Source organism: Scyliorhinus torazame, chromosome 21 (genome assembly GCF_047496885.1).
Source record: "Scyliorhinus torazame isolate Kashiwa2021f chromosome 21, sScyTor2.1, whole genome shotgun sequence".
Classification (NCBI taxonomy): domain Eukaryota; kingdom Metazoa; phylum Chordata; class Chondrichthyes; order Carcharhiniformes; family Scyliorhinidae; genus Scyliorhinus; species Scyliorhinus torazame.
Genome location: NC_092727.1, coordinates 30,138,792 through 30,151,590, shown reverse-complemented (window position 1 = coordinate 30,151,590; position 12,799 = coordinate 30,138,792).

Here is a 12,799-nt window from a genome sequence, read left to right as displayed (position 1 = left end):
TTTCCTTTTGTAAATCCATGCTGACTTTGTCTGATTACACATTGCTTTCCAAAGGCTGTGCTATGAAATCCTTAATAATGGACTCTAACTTCTCTACCACCGATGTTAGGCTCACTTGTCTATAGTTCCCTGTTTTCCCTCTACCTCCCTTTTTGAATAGCGTGGTTATATTCGCGACCATCCAATCTGTAGGAACCATTCCAGAGTCCAAAGAATTTTGGAAAATGACCACCAATGGATCTATTATATCTAGGGCCACTTCCTTAAGTACTCTGGGATGAAGATTATCAGGCCCCTGGAGATTTGTCCGCCTTCAAGCCCATTAATTTCCTCAGAGATGCGACTGTTATCGTTGAGACCAGGTTAATACCTGAAGCTGCTGATTTATCAATTTCACAGAAAAATGAAGAGTTGCAGAATTCTATTCAGAAAATGCTGATAGAAATTCCAGAATATAAAGTAACATAAATAGAAATTGCTTTATTGTTTCACCATGTGTTAGAGTCCTTGATATACCACACCCCTCTTATTATAGAACAAAGAATCCCCTGAATCACAAATAGCACAAGTGGAGATCTTCCAGTAATGTATAATAAGGTGTTGTGCACTGCAATATATATTTCTGCTGTCACAAAGAGCACCCTCTTGCTTTTTATAATGGCTGAGCAACAAGGCGGAAGATTATGGTATCTCCATATCAAAAGATATTCTAATAATGGATTATATGCTTGATGTTAACAACTCTTTATACTTTTCGCTTTTTCTGGTTTTTTAAAATTTCAGATTTCCTTTGCCTACAGTTTCCTTTTTATCTTCATTCCATTCCTATAATACCTTAGACAGCATGCAGACTACTTCAGCCGCTCCTGATTACCATAGTTCAAGAAAGACATTGATGTATTGGAGGGAGTGCAAAGAACAACAAGAGTGAGTTATGGATTTTGATCATCGTTATTCGCCACAACTTCGGGAGATTGGATTTGCAGTGTTGGAAGAACAAACACAGGTGGTGGCAGCAGGAAATAGATATTGAAGATTCTGGAGGAAAGGATTAAAGTGCACAATTCTTTTTAACAGCGTAGATGGAAAACAAAGAACTCATGATAGTAACATCAAAAAGGACAAACCTGATCAATTAAGATGAAACCACTCACTCAACAAGGCTAAGTTCTCCCCTTCAAAAGAAGGCACTAACACTTGCTGAGGTACAACTTGTCCAATTGACCATCCTTCATGTGTGAACCCAGAGAATTAGTGCTGAATCTTTATCCAATTTCTTTGCTGTAATTTGAGCCTTAACTGTCATGGAAACACAATTGCCAAACAGATGATGGCATTTGGCACATTATGCTATGTTAGCTCTCTGCTAGAGTAATTCAAAACTAATCATATTATCCTTCCATTATGCCAAAGCCCTGTATTTTTCTCAGCTTTAAATATTTATGCTATTTTCCACTAAAGGAGATAGTGGTAGTCCCTCAATCATTCCCTGCTCGAACAACCCTCTGTGGAAATATATTTCTCCGTACTTCTCATTCTCTTAGTATATATGGTTTCAAGCAGCGACTATGGAGACAGAGTGAAAGTTAATGTTTCATGGCGATGGCCATTCATCAGAATTTGAAAATGTTAGAGACGTGACAGGTTTTAAGCAAAGTTGGACAATCATTTTACAGAATATTGCCATTCAGTCCATCGTGATCCCAAGCTTTCAGTCACCAGTCATTTCAATTCTGGCCCATTCCTGTGAGAACCACTCTGTCCTTAACCCCAAACCTGTTCCAATGAAACTTGAATCAAGTCTGAGGAACAACAGCTCATCCTTTGTTCAGGCTTTTACAGGCTTCTGGACTCAACATTGAGTTCAACTATTTCAGATCATGATCACCAGTCCCAGAGAATAGCCATTGGTAATGATTCTGCTATTGCCATCCAAATCTCCTTCAGACCCATCGTTTTTTTCCTTGTCTCATTACCATATGCTTTACATTGCCCCATCATCCCTTTTGTAATTTAATTTTTCCTGGCTTCAATCTAAAGGCACGGTGGCACAGTGGTTAGCACTGCTGCCTCACAACGCCAGTGACCTGGGTTCAATTCGCCCCGTGTCTGCGTGGGTTTCTTTCGGGTGTTCCGGTTTCCTCCCACAGTCCAAAGATGTGCAGGTTAACTGGATTGGCCATGATAAATTGCCCCTTTGTGTCCAAAAGATGTGAGGATTGGGTTGGGAGTAATGGGGATGAGGCAGAGTGGCCAAGGTAGGGTGCTCTTTCAGAGGGTAGGTTGCAGACTCGATGGGCCAAATGGCCTCCATCTGCACTGTAGGGATTCTATGATTGATTGATCACAGACCTTTTGTTCTCCCCCCCCCGCCATCTCCTTTACCCCCACATCCCTGCTCCCTTTCTGTTTCTCTGCTTGTTTAAACCCAGTTCTTTAGTTCTGATGAAAAGTCATCAACTTGAAAGGTTAACTTTGTCTCTCTCTTTCCATCTCTCTTTCATTCTCACAATAGATGTTGCCAGACTGGTTGTGTATTTCCAGCACATTCTGTTTTTATTTCAAATTTCTAGCATCTGCAGTATTTTGCTTTTGTATTGATACATTCAATTGCGCATTCAAAGAGAAAGAGAGGGTTGTGGGGAGAGAAGGTTTATTCCCGCCCATTATGATTCAATTCTGAACTCTACAGAAAGCTTATTCGTCTGTAGAAGTTGCAAATCACCTGACCCCTTTTGCAGCCATCTTTAAAGATCTTCAGGCTCCATTTTAAAATGAATACAGTTCTTACAAATGTGTAATGCCAAAGGTATTCAAAGGTACCATTAATTAACAATTCCTGAAGCCATTGAATAGCGGGAATTTTCCGCCCTGGGGACTAAGTGTGGTGGCAGGCGCGAAAAGTGGCCCATTCTTCACCGGCTGCTTTTCAGCTCATTATATGTGCATAAACATTATATCTGCATAAAGTGCGTAGTGGGGCAAGTGGGATTCATTCACTCCACCATGACCTTGGGCGTGATTCTCCGGTCCCCCAACCGCTTGTTTCTCGGTGGCGTGCCGTTTGCTAGTGGTGGGATTCTGTCTTCCTGCCTCTTGTCAATGGGATTCCCCATTGAAGCCACCCGACACCTCTGGGAAACCCATGGTGTGCTGCCAGAGAATTGCAACAGCTGGAGAATTCCCGCCCTTATTAGACGATCTCTCCTGACGTAATATTTAACTGCACATCATTCACTCTCTGCAATAAAAACAGAAAATGCAGGATAAACTCAGCAAGACTGGCAGCGTCTGTGGAGCGAGGAACAGAGTTAACATCTTGAGTCCACATGACTATAACTGAAAGAGCATAGTTCTGTAGCAGGGTCAATGGATTTGAAACGTTAGCTCTGTTTCTCTCCCCACAGATGCTGCTAGACTTGCTGAGTTTATCCAGCATTTTCTGTTACTATTGAGATTTCCAGCATCCATAGTATTTTGCTTTTATTCACTTTCTGCAGCCCGGGACCGGTCATGGCGAGTGATGGCTCTGAATGCTAAGAAGCCTACTGACCGCAAGTTCAGCAACAACGCACTGGGGGCACTTCATGACACAGTTAAGGAACGTTGGGACATCCTTTAGTCCCATGATGGCAGAAGGAGATCCACCAACCTTGGTATGACATTGTCAGGGTGGTCAGCACCAACGTTGCTCAGAGGAGGGCCGCCATCCAGTGCAGGATCTCATCTGCTCCACCAGGGTTAGTCAACCTTCTCCTCATTTACAACCCGGATTCTCATAAGCCCATCGGGCATTTGCAATGATACAGCCCACAGGGATCTCAATACCCAATCTGGGGACATCACCACTGATTATCTCTCTCACACAGACTTTGACATCTTCATCTCTTCTCACGTCCTGTGCAGCTCGCATCCTCAGCCCTTACGCAGATCTGCTCAGCATGCACTCAAGTCGAGCATCTTTATCATCTGCCTTGGCATCTGTCATGCTCAGTCTGTTAATTTGCCTTTATGCAGGACAACAAAATGGGGAGATCCCAGAGTGGAGGGGAGATGCCTGAGCTCAGGGCCCTCATCATCTTTGAAGAGCACACTGCAGAGCTGGCCAGTGAGGACTGGGACTGTGTTTGCACTGGGGGTAGGACAGGAAGCTCCCAAGTCAGTCAAGACCCAGCGTCAGCTTATTGGTCACCCAATGAAACTGTGAATGCTTTGTAATGTTGTTGATTATGCAGCCAATCTCTAATGATCTCTTTTTCTCTTTGACAGGCACCAGTAATGAAAGGAAGAGGCCAAGGAGCAGCCAGCCCATTAGCCCCTTCCCCCATCCCACTGAGGACCCATATGATGTAGAGCCATCAGAGGGTTCACCTGTGTGTTCTACCAGCGCAGAGAGAATCACCTTGGTGGGACTTAGTTCTAGAGTAGTCTCGGGATCACAATCTCATGAGCACAGCATAGACTTCGGTCCGCAAGAGACAGAGGCAGTTACAGCCAAAGCCATTGACGCTCAGAGGACTTTAGAGGCCGGGCTACTGCAGAGTCCCAGTCGGATAACGGGCCTCTGAATTTGGTCCTTACACAGTTGTTGGAGCTGCAAACACATGCATGATAACATCAGGTAGGGATTTCAGATGCTGTCACCAGATTGCAACGGACAATGGAGGAGTCCTTCCGTGTTCAGTCTGCTACTGTTGAGCTGGCACGCCTGTGCACTGAGACCAATACTGGTAGGATGGTGACCGCCATGGAGACCTGTGCCCAGGACATTGTGCCTGATATTTGACAGGACCTACACTATATCGCACTAGCCATAGGTAGGAGCCATCGTTTGCTACATGAGAGATGGTGGGACAATTCCACCTCACTCCAGGTACCCCTTCTCCTCAAAGAGCCAGACATGGGCCCTTGGGCACATAATGTAGGAGGACCATCAGCTGGACATGCCAGTACCATCTACCCAGGTGACTCTGAGAGTGTGAAGCTGATCCCAGTCCCCTCTGCCTATGATCCCATCATCTGCAGCTCCATGGGCTGAGGAGGGTGCACCTGCTCCACAGCAGGAGACCCAAAGCAGGCCGAGGTTCTCCAGGCCTCTCCAGAGGACGCCCATCAGGGTAATCATAGACAACAGGATGAAGCTGTCAGCAAGCTGCCTCCACCTATGCTGTGGATGTTGGGGTATCACCTAGACGTAGCGATAGGGTAAGAAAACTTAAGAAATACTAAGCGCACAAAGGTAGCACTGGTGTCCGCCACCTGTGCAGAATTTGCACAAAGAAAAATATATTTTGACTCATTCTATTTCACATGTTCTGTATAACTTTTCTATCTGATGAAATGCTTTGTGGTCCCTCACAGATGCCCTGTCTCCTAGTTGTGCGTGAGAGTCAGGAGAGGAAAATTTGTGAACTAATTTTACGTCGGCAGGAAAATGACTTTTGGCCGTTCTCTACATTTTCTCACGTCCACTGGTAACAGGCTGGGAAAATCCGCGCCATAGAATTTGACTTTTCGGGAGTGAAATTAGGAAATGCTTCTGTGCGTAAAAGGGGTAGAAGTTTAAAACTCTCTGCAAATGACAATTGATGCTCAACCGTGTATTATTTTAAATCTGAAACTTTTGTTAACCAAAGGTATTAATGGTTATGGGTATCTGGGGCGTCATTCTCCGACCCCCCAGCGGGTCGGAGAATGGCCGTTGGCCGCCGTGAATACCGCCCCCGCCGGTTGCCGAAGTCTCCGAAGGGAGAAAAGTCGGCGGGGCGTTAATGGCGCCGCTGACGTCGGAGAATGGCACGGGTGGGCGCAAGATAGCTGATTTTGGGCCTGCCGATATTCTCCCATCCGGATGGGCCGAAGTCCCGTCGACGTGACCGGTGAATCAAACCTCCTTTTAATCGGCGTCAACCTGTGCTCCAGGTTTACGCCGACCAGCGTGGAGGTGGGTGACGGCCTGGGGGGTGGTTAGAGTGGGCTGGGCTATGGGGGAGTGCCGGGAGGGGGGGTTCGTGCCGGGGAGGAGGATGGCGGGGTCCGTGCCGGGGAGGGCCGGGGAGGGGGATGGGGGGGTCCGTGCCGGGGAGGAGGATGGGGGGGTCCGTGCCGGGGAGGAGGATGGGTGGGTTCCGTGCAGGGGAGGAGGATGGGGGGGGTCCGTGCCGGGGAGGGCCAGGGAGGAGGATGGGGGGGGTCCATGCCGGGGAGGAGGATGGGGGGGGGTCCGTGCAGGGGAGGAGGATGGGGGGGTCCGTGCCAGGGAGGGCCGGGGAGGAGGTTGGGGGGGTCTGTGCCAAGGAGGAGGATGGGGTCCGTGCCGGGGAGGAGGATGGGGGGCCCGTGCCGCGGAGGAGGATGGGGTCCGTGCCGGGGAGGAGGATGGGGGGGTCCGTGCCGGGGAGGGCCGGGGAGGAGGATGGGGGGTGTCCGTGCCGGGGAGGAGGATGGGGGAGGGTCCGTGCAGGGGAGGAGGATGGGGTGGTCCGTGCTGGGGAGGGCCGGGGAGGAGGTTGGGAGGGTCCGTGCCGGGGAGGAGGATGAGGTCCGTGCCGGGGAGGAGGATGGGAGGCCCGTGCCGGGGAGGAGGATGGGGTCCGTGCCGGGGAGGAGGATGGGGTCCGTGCCGGGGAGGAGGATGGGGGGCCCGTGCTGGGGAGGAGGATGGGGGGGGTCCGTGCCGGGGAGGAGGATGGGGGGGTCCGTGCCGGGGAGGGCCGGGGAGGAGGATGGGGGGCCCATGCCGGGGAGGAGGATAGGGGGGTCCGTGCCGGTGAGGAGAATGGGGGGGTCCGTGCTGGGGAGGGCCGGGGAGGAGGATGGGGGGGGCCCGTGCCGGGGAGTAGGATGGGGGGCCCGTGCCAGGGAGGAGGATGGGGGGGGTCCGTGCAGGGGAGGAGGATGGGGGGGGGGTCCGTGCCGGGGAGGAGGATGGGGTGGTCCGTGCCGGGGAGGAGGATGGGGTGGTCCGTGTCGGGGAGGATGATGGGGTCCGTGCCGGGGAGGGGGGGTGCGAGGGCAAGTGAGTTGGTCCACCTGCCGTTCCCCCCCACCCAACCAGGCCGTCATGTTTTCCGATCATCCAGCGATGTTGGCCGCCATGGCGGCAGCCGCTAATGTCTATGTTGCCCTGGAATGAGGAGGAGGAGGAGGAGGAGGAGGAGGAGGAGCGTGCCAGAGAGGCGGCGCAGGCTGCTGCAGAGGGGCAGGCGACAGCCGCACAGGCGGGAGGGACACCTGACTGACAGGACGAGGAGGGGGAGGAGGACGTCGCGGCCCCACGGCAACGGAGGCACCCGAGGGCGCCCCGTGTGTACCGGCCCCGGCAGTCATACCAGGACCTCACAGACCGGGAATGCAGGAGGAGACTCCGGATGAGGCGGGAAACTGTGGCACACACCTGCCACCTGCTGGCACACCTGTCACCGCGTGGCACTGGCGGGGGACACCCTCTCCCCGTGTCCGTCAAAGTTACGGTGGCCCTGAACTCTTATGCAACGGGGTCATTCCAGGCACCGAGCGGGGACCTGTCCGGCATATCGCAGACATCGGTGCACCGGTGCATCCGGGCAGTGACAGATGCCCTATATGCCATGGCGCACCGCTACATCCGCTTCCCTGTGGACCGGGCCAGCCAAGATGCCCGGGCCGTGGGCTTCTCTGCCGTGGCCGGGTTCCCCATGGTCCAGGGCGCGATTGATGGGATGCACGTCGCCGTGCGGCCACCTGCAGATAACAGGGCCGTGATCACCAATAGGAAGGGGACCTATTCGATGAACATACAGGTGGCCTGCGACCACCGCATGATGATCCTGCACGTCTGCGCCCGTTACCCGGGCAGTGTACACGACTCATACGTGTTGTCGCAGTCATCCATCACCGGCATGTACGAGGGACGCCATCCCCGGCTGAGGGGCTGGTTGCTGGGCGACAGGGGCTACCCATTGCGATCGTGGCTGATGACGCCTATACGGAGGCCACGTAATGAGGCGGAGAACCGCTACAATGATGCCCATGTAGCGACAAGGGGAGTGATAGAGAGGTGCTTTGGCGTGCTGAAGATGCGTTTCAGGTGCCTGTACCTCTCTGGGGGCGCCCTCCAGTATCGGTCAGATGGGGTCGGCCGCATCATTGTGGTGTGCTGCGTCCTGCACAACATAGCCCAGCAGAGGGGCGATGTGCCGCAGGCAGAGGAGGGCGGAGTGGAGGAGCAGCAGGAAGAGGTGCAGTCCTCCCCAGATGAGGGGGTGGGGGCAATGGTCAGGGCAGACGGGCTAGACACAGGCGGGTGGCTGTCCACCGTTACCGGCTGGCCCAGCGGGCATGGGACAGGCTGATAGCCGCCCGCTTCACTGACTAGATGGGCGTAGGAATCGGGTAGTACAGCCACAGACCGCACACCATGGCAACAGCCGACCACCCACCCCCCCCACCCATCCACCCACCCAGCACCCTCACCCCCCTCCCCAACCCCACCCACCCCACCCGCATGCACACCCCGACCCCCCATTGCAGATCCACCTGCGGCACAACGGCCGGGCTCACACAGTTGCGGGTGGACGCGTGTCTATTGCAGGCCATGGAGGATGATGACAACCCACCCTGCGATGAGCTCCTGACTCCACATCGTTGGACTATGTCTGACCCATGGCCACAGTACCACCATCCACCCGGACCATCCCTGCATGCGGCTGTGACACTGCAGCGCACGGTTCCGTCCTCTGCCCGGGGGGATGTTGATGGCGGCCCAGGGGGAAGGGGCAGACTCAGCTGGGGCTGAGGTGAGACCACCCCTCTCACACACACACACTTGCGCTCAACGTACATGACACCCCCGCACGCTTTGGACAGAGCACAAAGGCAGCTTCTGTAGGTGTAACATTGACTTTAATAACCAAAGGAGTTCATACACGTGCCCTAGCCCCTAAAACTCATCTGTGCTCTGCACCCATGCCAACTTACTCAGTGTCTAATTGTTTGGCCTTACGGGCCCTTTGACTACGTCTACGTGGTTCCCCAGACGGTACAGCAGAACTGGAGGTGGACTCCTGTGATTCCTGCCCTCTGACACTGGATCCCTTTGGCGGCCGTTTCCTGGGGCGGCCTGGCCTAGATGGGCCAGGCTGCGGCCTGGGCGACTGGGATGGCGAGCTGCCAGCCTGTCCTGCCCGTTGCCCACCCGATGCACCTGGGACGGAAGGGAGGGAGTCCGAGGTGTCGCGGTGTACCGGGACCTCCCCTACAGAGGGAGCCGGGACGGACCACACCACCTCCTCCTCCCTCGGGGTGCCCGATGGCCCCCAGGCCTCTACATGGGTGGGGGATGCGAACGGACTGGCCATCCGACGCCCCCCCAACATCTGGCACTGCCAGTCCTGGAGGCCCGTGCTGGTATCGACAGGGGTTTGCAGGTTTGCAGCCATGGAGCCCAGGGGATTGGCAAACCCTGTCTGTGACTGTGCGACGCCGGCTCGCACATGGCCAATGGCGCCGATGCCCTCAGCGATGGCCTGCAGAGACTGGGCTATGGCCTGCTGAGACTGGGCCATGGCCTGCAGAGACTGGGCCATGGCGTTGAGCGCCTCTGCCATCTGGCGCTGGCACTGGCTCATGGCCTCCTGTGAGAGGGCAGCCATGTCCTGGGCCACAGACGCCGCCTGCACGGAAAGCCCCAGGCCTCGCAAACCGTTCCCCATGTCTGACACCGTCGCACCCATTGCCTCCACCGCGTACGCCACCTGTGCGGTGTCGGCCTGGGTGGCACGTATGACCGGCACCACTCCCAGCTCCTGGACGCGGGTGGACTCCTCCACCTGTGACTGCAGCCGCCGCAAGCCGGCCGTCACCCTCTTCGCTCGTCTCCGGGTCGGTGGTTGCATCGGATCTATGGGTGGGTGTGGTAACTCCAGGAACCCAGGATCCATCTGGGCGGCAGATGTTCGCTTGGGCTGGGCTGCCGTCTGACCGCCCGGCCCCTCTGCTGCTCCTATCTCCACCTGCTGTACCGGGACGGCTGTGTTGTGCGCACCAGTGAGTGTACCAGACGCCTCATCACTAAAGTGCCCAACTGAGGTGAGTGTTTCTGCGATGGTGGAGGGTGTTGGTGACAGCAGTGGCGTTGTGTCGTGCTCTTCGTCCCACTCTGAGTCCATGGCACTTTGGGGTGGGGGTTCGTCTCCACCCATCCACTCTGTGTCACTGTCCGGTATTTCGTCTTCCTGGGTAGTGCTGTCCCGGGTAGGGGTGTCCCGGGTAGGGGTGTCCTGGGTAGGGGTGTCCTGGGGAGTGGTGTCCTGGCTCGGCAGTGACGGGGGCCTGTGGCTGCCCCTCTCGTCGCTGGGTGGCACACGCCTGCGTCGTCGCACCCGCACGTGACGGGGGCGTCGCCTCCCTGTTGCTCCAGGTCTCTCCGTCTCCCGTGGTCTCCGAGGGACATCCTGCGGGCGTCGCATGCCGGAGGGTCCGGGTCTCTCCGTCTCCTGTGGTGTGCGAGGGGCATCCTGCGGGCGTCGCATGCCGGAGGGTCCGTGTCTCTCCGTCTCCCGTGGCATCTGAGGGGCATCCTGCGGGCGGTCTGCATCTGCGGGGATGGGTGCCTCGACGTTTGCTCCTGCGATACACAATGAAGCATGCATGGTTAGACACGCAGGCAGTGATCAGGTGATATGGGGGAGGGGGGTTTATGGGGGAGGGGGGATATTGGGGAGGGGGGGTATGGGGGATATGGGGGAGGGGGGATATGGGGGAGGGGGGATATGGGGGAGGGGGGATATGGGGAGGGGGAATATGGGGGATATGGGGAGGGGGGATATTGGGGATATGGGGGAGGGGGATATGGGGGATATGGGGGAGGGGGATATGGGGGATATGGATATCGGGCAGGGGGGGGGGAGGCTCACCCTGCCTGCTCTGACGAGGTCGTTCACCTTCTTGTGGCACTGGGTGCCTGTCCGTGGTGTCAGGGCCGCAGCGGTGACGGCCTCTGCCACCTCCCTCCACAGACGCCGGCTGTGGCGTGGGGCAACTCTGCGGCCATGCCCGGGATACAGGGCCTCCCTCCTCTGCTCCACTGTGTCCAGGAGCGCCTCCACATCCCGTGACTGGAACCTCGGAGCTGAGCGGCGGCCGGCCATCCGGTCGGGTGTTCCGGTCGGGTGTTCCGGTCGGGTGGGGGGGAGCAGCGCGTCCTTATGAGCCGTCACTCCATGCGGCGTATATGACGCTGCACGGCGTGAACTACGTGAGAATGCGCGGATCCCGTCACGTCGCTGCTAGCCCATTTCGGGCCGGAGACTTCGCGACGATTTTTGTGGCATGACGCAAGTCGGATTTGCGTCGTTTTTTGCGCCGATCGGCGGACTTTGCGCCGATAACGGAGAATTTCGCTCATAGAGTTAGGTCAAATATCAGCCATTAAATGGTGGAACAAGTTCAAGGCGATAAATAGCCCTCTCCTGTTTCGAGGATGCTCCATCATTTGATAAGATCATGGCTGATCTAATTGTGACCTTTCACTTTCCTGTTCCATAACCTTTGACTCCTTCATCAATCAAGAATCTATCAAACTCAGCCTTCAAAATATTCAGTGATTCAGCCCTCCATTGTCCTCCGGGGAGGAGAATTCTACAGACTAACGAGCCCTTGAGAGAAAGGAATATCTCCTCATCGCCGCCTAAAAACCTGGCTTTTATGATTGGGAGTGGACCACGATAGAAAGCTAGATTTCCTGGCAGGGGACAGGGAGAAGTCTCAAAAGGTAGAGGGGACATTGAGAAGGGACAGGGAGAGGTTCCAAATCCCAGGGAGTGAGCAGGGGACAGTAACAGGTCCTAGTTCAGTTAAGAAGGGAGGAGCAGGGAAACAGACTCCAAATAGGAAAAAGGCTGCGGAGAGCAGATTTTAAGTGAAGAAGGCAGCCAAAGATTGGTGACCGCATGCTGCGAGCCATTGGGGCAAAGGCCCTTTGGAAAATTAGTGTTGACTTTGCCTCGACTTTGTCCTGTGTTCAGAGCATAGCGTATGATAAATGCTAGGGTATTTCAAATCCCAGAAGGGAAATTTGGAACGTCAGCTCTCAACTGTATTTTGCAATTTGGTATAATGTGAGGGAAGATACGAAAACCAAAACAATGAAACACACAACAAGAAAGTCAATTAAAATATACGTAACTCCATGACATGGCTAACGTAGCATCTTTGAATTTACCCAGTTCCAAATTCCTCTTTTTCCTAACCTCAGAGCTAAACCTCCCCATACAGCATCCCAGGTTTTAACAACAGGTTTTAAAACCATACACAAAATCCAGCAATAGTTTCCACACCAGGCACCTATAACTTTTGGGTTTCTTCCGGCTTAGGATAGAGACAAGTGGCTTCTCAAACAAGCTTTCAGTAGGCATAGCATGTTGGGAGTAGACACAGCTTGTTGCTGTGGGCAGCAGTCTAAAAACAGCTCCCTTGCATAGGGTGAATTTACCTCTTGTTGCAATCCCAGAATGGAACCATGGTTCAAAAGAATGTAACTTCTACTTGTTTTTATAAATCACGGAGGAACAGAGTCACAAGACTGCTAATTAGTTTTAACAACCAGAAAAAAGTATTTATTAAAGTTGAAAAATTTGGATTATAATACAATACTCCTTTACTCCTCCTTTAGCTTAACACTTACACACAGATTTTAGGATTAACACAGATTACAAACTGCATCTTCATCTACAATGGTCTCATTAACACAAAATCTCTTTCAACTTGATTGTGGTCAAATTTTAATAGCTCCACTTTTAATAGTGAATCCAGTCCACGA